We start from the raw sequence: 7,459 nt of genomic DNA, 5'->3' as shown, positions 1-7,459 counted from the left end.
ATTTCATGTGGTTTACGAAATATATCCAGCGGTAACGTTAGGTGACTCACCCTGTATATGGAAACATTTATATATGTCTTTATTGCATTCACAGCACCAGATTTTCACCTGGTGGGCAATATTGGAACTAACTTTTTTCCAGCCTAAATTGGTTTTGCATTAATGCATTAGCATGTGTATCAATTGTTGCTACCATACGGTAATTACAGCACACATTGGACCTCTTTCAGCAGTTGCAGTTTAATTACAACCATCCAGTATAAAGGGCCCATCACGCGATCAATAATGTCGTCAAACTATCAATATATTTACCGTCTGGGTGCGGGTATTAACATATTGTCAGTATTAGAAATACTGACGAGCAGTATTGGTGGCCCTCAAAATATTCTCTCGGTATTGTCAAAACATACTGAAAGTGTGAGGTCAAGTATTGACAGTTTGACACTATTCTACACTCAGATGTTGTCAGAGTTTCAAGAACCAGTCAGCTGACTTAATGTACCCTGTTCATGGTTTCAATTCGCTCTTATGCTTATCATAGTTCAAATTCAATTTTTCAAATAGTCTTCTAACACAAAACAATTTTAATAGACCTATATGAGGGTAACTTTAATATTTACCACTTTCGGATGATCAAAGGAAGATTCTCTATGACATTGCTTTCATTATTTATTTGAAAATATACACACATAAAAAATTGAGTCACCACGTGTCCCATAACGCCTGAAGATAGACGTTGACTATGGATATTGTATCACAGACACAGCCCCTTTGACTGTTCAGAGATGTCACTAAACCCTCCCAAAGATGTAAACAACCATGCACGAACAAAGCCTATCATACGTAGGGGATCCGATATCCGATCAGTTCCAGTCATTCCACCAGGAAGGAGGTACACGGCTCGTGTCGTCCGTAGTTCAAAGATGCCTAGATGGTCAATACCACGTTTCGATCGCGTTCGCATTGTTACTTTGTACCAGGAAGGGTTCTCAACAAGTACCCAGGCGTCTTGCAGTGAACCAAAGCAATGTTGTTCGGACACGGAAGAGATAAAGAGAGACAGGAACTGTCGATGACATACCTCGCTCAGGCCGCCCAAGGCCTACTACTGCAGTGGAAGATCGCTACCTACGGATTATGTCTCGGAGGAACCCTGACACCAACTTCACCATGTTGAATAACGCTTTTCGTGCAGCCACAGGACGTTGTATTACGACTTAAACTGTGCGCAATAGGTTGCATGATGCGCAACTTCACTCCAGACGTCCATGACGAGGTCCATCTTTGCAACTACGACAGTATGCAGCGCGGCACAGATGAGCCCAACATACCGAATGGACTGCTCAGGATTGGCATCTCGTTCTCTTCAGCGATGAGTGTCGCATATTCCTTCAACCAGGCAATCGTCGGAGATGTGTTTGGGAGCAACCCGGTCAGGCTGAACGCCTTAGTCACACTGTGCAGCGAGTGCAGCAAGGTGGAGGTTTCCTGCTGTTTTAGGGTGGCATTATGTGGGGCCGATGCACGCAGCTGTTGGTCATGGAAGACGCCACTAGAGTGGCCAGTATGTTCTCCAGACATGAACCCTATCGTACATGCCTGGGATAAATTGAAAAGGGCTGTTCATGGACGACGTGACCTACCAACCACTCTGAGGTATGTACGCCGAATCGCTGTTGTGGAGTGGGACAGTCTGAACCAACAGTGCCTTGATGACCTTATGGATAGTATACCACGATGAATACAGGCATACATCAATGCAAGAAGACGTGCTACTGGATGTCAGAGATACCGGTGTGTACAGCAATCTGGATCACCACCTCTGAAGGTCTCGCTGTGTGTTGGTACAACAGTCCATGTGTGGTTTTCATGAGCAATGATATTTATGTTGATGTCTATTCCAATTTGCTGTACAGGTTCTGGAACTCTCTGAACCGAGGTGATGCAAAAGTTTTTTTGATGTGTGTGAATTACATAGCACTTTGGAAAAACGTTTCCACTTCGAAAAATACGTGGTATATCTGCAATGCCTTGTAAGAGGTCCACGAAATGCACGTTAGAGTCACCAAATTATTACAAAACGTAAAATATTTTGGGCTAATTTCCTGAACATATCCCTGCTAGGCAGATATAACTTCTTCCCAAGTTTACATAGAATTTTACTAATTGTGTTTCCCGATATCACGGAACTAAACTTCAAGCGTTAGAATGACCTGCTGTTACCAGATATCTCACAGTACTCCTAATCCCCTGTCGGTTACGATTGCTTCTCTCATTAACATATTTTGTCTTTATTTTATCTAGTACCAATATTAATAACTTGTTGTAGGACGCAGGGTTCGTAGGAAAATAATTAATGAAATCTTTCGCGTCCGCAGTTCTGATTTCAGTCAATAAATTAACGTGTGACCAGTCGCTCTTTTTTCTTTCAATCATTCTCGGACCCATTTCCTCTTTTTCGCTGTTTTCTGTTCCTTGCAAGCTATAGCTAATACAACTGCAGTGCACGCTTTCTTTTGAGTGTTCGACATCTTAACCTTGTAAAACCGCATTGTCGACTGCCAGTTTTTGTCAATATTACTGATGGTGTGTGGCTGCTTTAGTATATTGAAGATTTGAGAATTCAACATTATCAATAATCACTGAACGTGTGCATGACTCTTTAAGTTGGGCAGAACTTGTTGCATGGCACTCTTGTTTCGTTCTTTGCGCCCAGGTAAAAAGTATGGTGTGCACTTTTGCTGTTGCCTCTACAGATGGAATCAATACTCGAATCAGCGCCTTGGTTCAGGTCCAGGAATAGAATACTGCTGTTCTTGACATGTGGACTGGACTTGTTAGTAAGGTATCACGCACGTAGTGTATCAGAGCAGACCGTCCAAACAAGTATTTTATTCTAACATTGCTTTAATAAGCGGCAGGAAATGCACTGGAACCTCTTAGAATCCTGCACTAAACGCAAAATTTTTTAATAACTATACTTATTAGTGTTGTTAATAAAGAATTTACTTTACCAGACTGTTGATAAAGATTGTGGCCATTGTGCCGGCAAGGCAGTTGCCTTTGGCTAAGCCATCACGTTGATGGTAGATTTTATTGTTGAAGTAGAAGACACTGTATGAAAGCGACAAATCTAGCATATCAGAAAAATTCTGTTAGTCCTGCCTAGGTTAATTTCTGATACTTCATGAGATTGGCTTTAATGACATGCACTCCTTAATGGGAATGCTGGTACACTAATCAGTGTGGCGCCATCATGGATTTTAATATCTCTCAGGAACCCCAATAGCTATGCACTATTTTCAATGTTAAGGGCCCAAATTAAGACACTTAAATGTATTAAGTCTGTGAGGCCGATAGTCGATGGTAGACACGTACCATGCTAAATTAAATAGTTACCCAAATAATAAACTTAGAGAACTGTATGTGTTTGAATCGCTATTTTATTACACTAAATGTTGTTTATAATCGTTAGTTAGCGCATGACACTAAACGCTGTGACTTCCCCACAGGCTGCAATTGTCTACTTCGACCTCCATGCATGGAAGCCCCTTCCTACTTGTGAACAGGACTGCTAGATATTGCTGCCGGACAAATGGCATTTACACCAATGAGTGCAGTATTTGTACTACAGAACAGACGTATTGCCGTTGTAAAATTTGCAGTTAGTGCCTGTATTTGACTTAGTGCGCGAGTCGGCCGGTAATAATGCGGTCCGTTATGGCTGAACAGTAATTCTTTGGTTTATGGCACCAGACACTGGACGTTATATAGGTTAGGCCTGTCATTGTGGTCCATAACCCGGTGTCCAACTGGTTTCCAGAAACGTCAACAGCCGTTGTGGTTATGTATATTGAAAAGAACGCCAATACGGGAGCTACACAAAAAACGCACACAAATATTCCGGTTAGCGATATTTTGCCTTTTCGATATTTGCTTTTTTCTAACGTTAGAGAAAGATGTTAAACATGAAATTGGGTGAACAATTTTCGGAATATTATTTTTCTTGTAGATGTGTCTATTTACAGAACAACTTAGTTCTTTTTCTGACAGGATGGAAGATTAACTTTTAACACGCGTCATTAAGGTCATTAAAGAGGTAAGTTTCTCTCGAAACTTGGCTATATTAGTGAGGTATATGTGACTGATTATTTTAGGTGAGTCAGGAGAATAGGCTTTTAATGTTATACCTCTGCGGGTATGCTCTGATAAACCTCTAGAACACCGGTTCCCATTGATTACCTCCATCCTTGATACTCTGATAAACACTCGAGAAACACCGATTCTGAATGGTCAACTCTACCCTTGATATCATGCGTAAAGGACATATGTTGAATTTCTCACGATTGGTATAACAGGAATCCATGCTGGTTTCCATCAACGAAGGCGTTTTCTTCCAGGAATGCTATTATGTCATATTACTTCTGACATATAGTCAAATCCTTTATTTTTGAGATGAATGGGTGATTTTCTGGTTGAGGTATAACTATTAAAATTCCTTGCTAGATACACGGTCCCGTACCATTTGCTCATTTCTTTTTTTAATTCGTAAATGGTTTTTTCATTGGTAGATTTCCCACTATTCCCTTTGACTACCCCTCTTCGTGCTGAAATGTCATTGTCACAACATACAAATCTTCGTTTTTAATTAATTTTATCTTCAATGCTTTCAATAACAATTTGGTACTTATTCATCCTCCCCCCATGAACCATGGATCTTGCCGTTGGTGGGGAGGCTTGCGTGCCTCAACGACACAGGTAGCCGTACCGTAGGTGCAACCACAACGGAGGGGTATCTTTCGAGAGGCCAGACAAACGTGTGGTTCCTGTATAGAGGCAGCAGCCTTTTCAGTAGTTGCAGGGGCAACAGTCTGGATCGTTGACTGATCTGGCCTAGTAACACTAACCAAAATGGCCTTGCTGTTGTGGTACTGCGAACGGCTGAAAGCAAGGGGAAACTACAGCCGTAATTTTTCCCGAGGGCATGCAGCTTTACTGTATGGTTCAATGATGATGGCATCCTCTTGGGCAAAATATTTCGGAGGTAAAATAGTCCCCCATTCGGATCTCCGGGCGGGGACTACTCAAGAGGAGGTCGTTACCAGGAGAAAAAAACTGGCGTTCTACGGATCGTAGCGCGGAATGTGAATCCCTTAATCGGGCAGGTAGGTTAGAAATTTTAAAAAGGGAAATGGATAGGTTAAAGTTAGATTTAGTGGGAATTAGTGAAGTTCGGTGGCAGGAGGAACAAGACTTTTGGTCAGGTGAATACAGGGTTGTTGTTGTTGTTGTTGTTGTTGTGGTCTTCAGTCCTGAAACTGGTTTGATGCAGCTCTCCATGAATACAGTAAAGCTGCATGCCCTCGGGAGAAATTACGGCTGTAGTTTCCCCTTGCTTTCAGCCGTTCGCAGTACCGGCACAGGAAGGCTGTTTTGGTTATTGTTACAAGGCCAGATCAGTCAATCATCCAGACTGTTGCCCCTGCAAATACTGAAAAGGCTGCTGCCCCTCTTCAGGAACCACAAGTTCATATGCCAACTAGCTCTGCAGATTATGAAGAAATTAATGTTTATGATGTGATAAAAGAAATTATTCAGGTAGTGAAGGGAGACGAAAATTTAATAGTCATGGGTGACTGGAATTCGTCAGTAGGAAAAGGGAGAGAAGGAAACATAGTGGGTGAATATGGTTTGAGGCTAAGAAATGAAAGAGGAAGCCGTCTGGTAGAATTTTTCACAGAGCATAACTTAATCATAGCTAACACTTGGTTCAAGAATCATAAAAGAAGGTTGTATACATGGAAGAATCCTGGAGATACTAAAAGGTATCAGATAGATTATATAATGGTAAGACAGAGATTTAGGAATCAGGTTTCAAATTGTAGGACATTTCCAGGGGCAGATGTGGACTCTTACCACAATCTATTGGTTATGACCTGTAGATTAAAACTGAAGAAACTGCGAAAAGGTGAGAATTTAAGGAGATGGGACCTGGATAAACTAAAAGAACCAGAGGTTGTACAGAGTTTCAGGGAAAGCATAAGGGAGCAATTGACAGGAATTGGGGGAAAGAAATACAGTAGAAGAAGAATGGGTAGCTCTGAAGGATGAAGTAGCGAAGGCAGCAGAGGATCAAGTAGGTAGAAAGACGAGGACTAGTAGAAATCCTTGAGTAACAGAAGAAATATTGAATATAATTGATGAAAGGAGAAAGTAACGCAGTAAATGAAGCAGGCAAAAAGGAATACAAGCGTCTCAACATTGAGATCGACAGGAAGTGCAAAGCGGCTAAGCAGGGATGGCTAGAGGACAAATGTAAGGATGTAGAGGCTTATTTCACTGGGTGTAAGATAGATAAGATAGATACTGCCTACAGGAAAATTAAAGAGGCCTTTGGAGAAAGGAGAGCCACTTGTATGAATATCAAGAGCGCACATGGAAACCCAGTTCTAAGCAAAGAAGGGAAAGCAAAAAGGTGGAAGGAGTATATAGACGGTCTATACAAGGGCAATGTACTTTAGGACAATATTATGGTAATGAAAGAGGATGTAGATGAAGATGAAATGGGAGATAGATACTGCGTGAAGAGTTTGACAGAGCGCTAAAAGACCTGAGTCGAAACAAGGCCACAGGAGTAGACAACATTCCATTAGAAATACTGACGGCCTTGGGAGAGCCAGTCCTGACAAAACTCTACCATCTGGTGAGCAAGATGTATGAGACAGGCGAAATACCCTCAGATTTCAAGAAGAATATACACTCCTGGAAATGGCAAAAAGAACACATTGACACCGGTGTGTCAGACCCACCATACTTGCTCCGGACACTGCGAGAGGGCTGTACAAGTAATGATCACACGCACGGCACAGTGGACACACCAGGAACCGCGGTGTTGGCCGTCGAATGGTGCTAGTTGCGCAGCATTTGTGCACCGGCGCCGTCAGTGTCAGCCAGTTAGCCGTGGCATACGGAGCTCCATTGTAGTCTTTAACACTGGTAGCATGCCGCGACAGCGTGGACGTGAACCGTATGTGCAGTTGACGGACTTTGAGCGAGGGCGTATAGTGGGCATGCGGGAGGCCGGGTTGACGTACCGCCGAATTGCTCAACACGTGGGGCGTGAAGTCTCCACAGTACATCGATGTTGTCGCCAGTGGTCGGCGGAAGTTGCACGTGCCCGTCGACCTGGGACCGGACCGCAGCGACGCACGGATGCACGCCAAGACCGTGGGATTGTACGCAGTGCCGTAGGGGACCGCACCGGCACTTCCCAGCAAATTAGGGACACTGTTGCTCCTGGGGTATCGGCGATGACCATTCGCAACCGTCTCCATGAAGCTGGGCTACGGTCCCGCACACCGTTAGGCCGTCTTCCGCTCATGCCCCAACATCGTGCAGCCCGCCTCCAGTGGTGTCGCGACAGGCGTGAATGGAGGGACGAATGGAGACGTGTCGTCTT

The sequence above is a fragment of the Schistocerca gregaria genome, chromosome 6, assembly GCF_023897955.1.
Source record: "Schistocerca gregaria isolate iqSchGreg1 chromosome 6, iqSchGreg1.2, whole genome shotgun sequence".
Taxonomy (NCBI): domain Eukaryota; kingdom Metazoa; phylum Arthropoda; class Insecta; order Orthoptera; family Acrididae; genus Schistocerca; species Schistocerca gregaria.
This window is presented reverse-complemented; position numbering follows the sequence as displayed.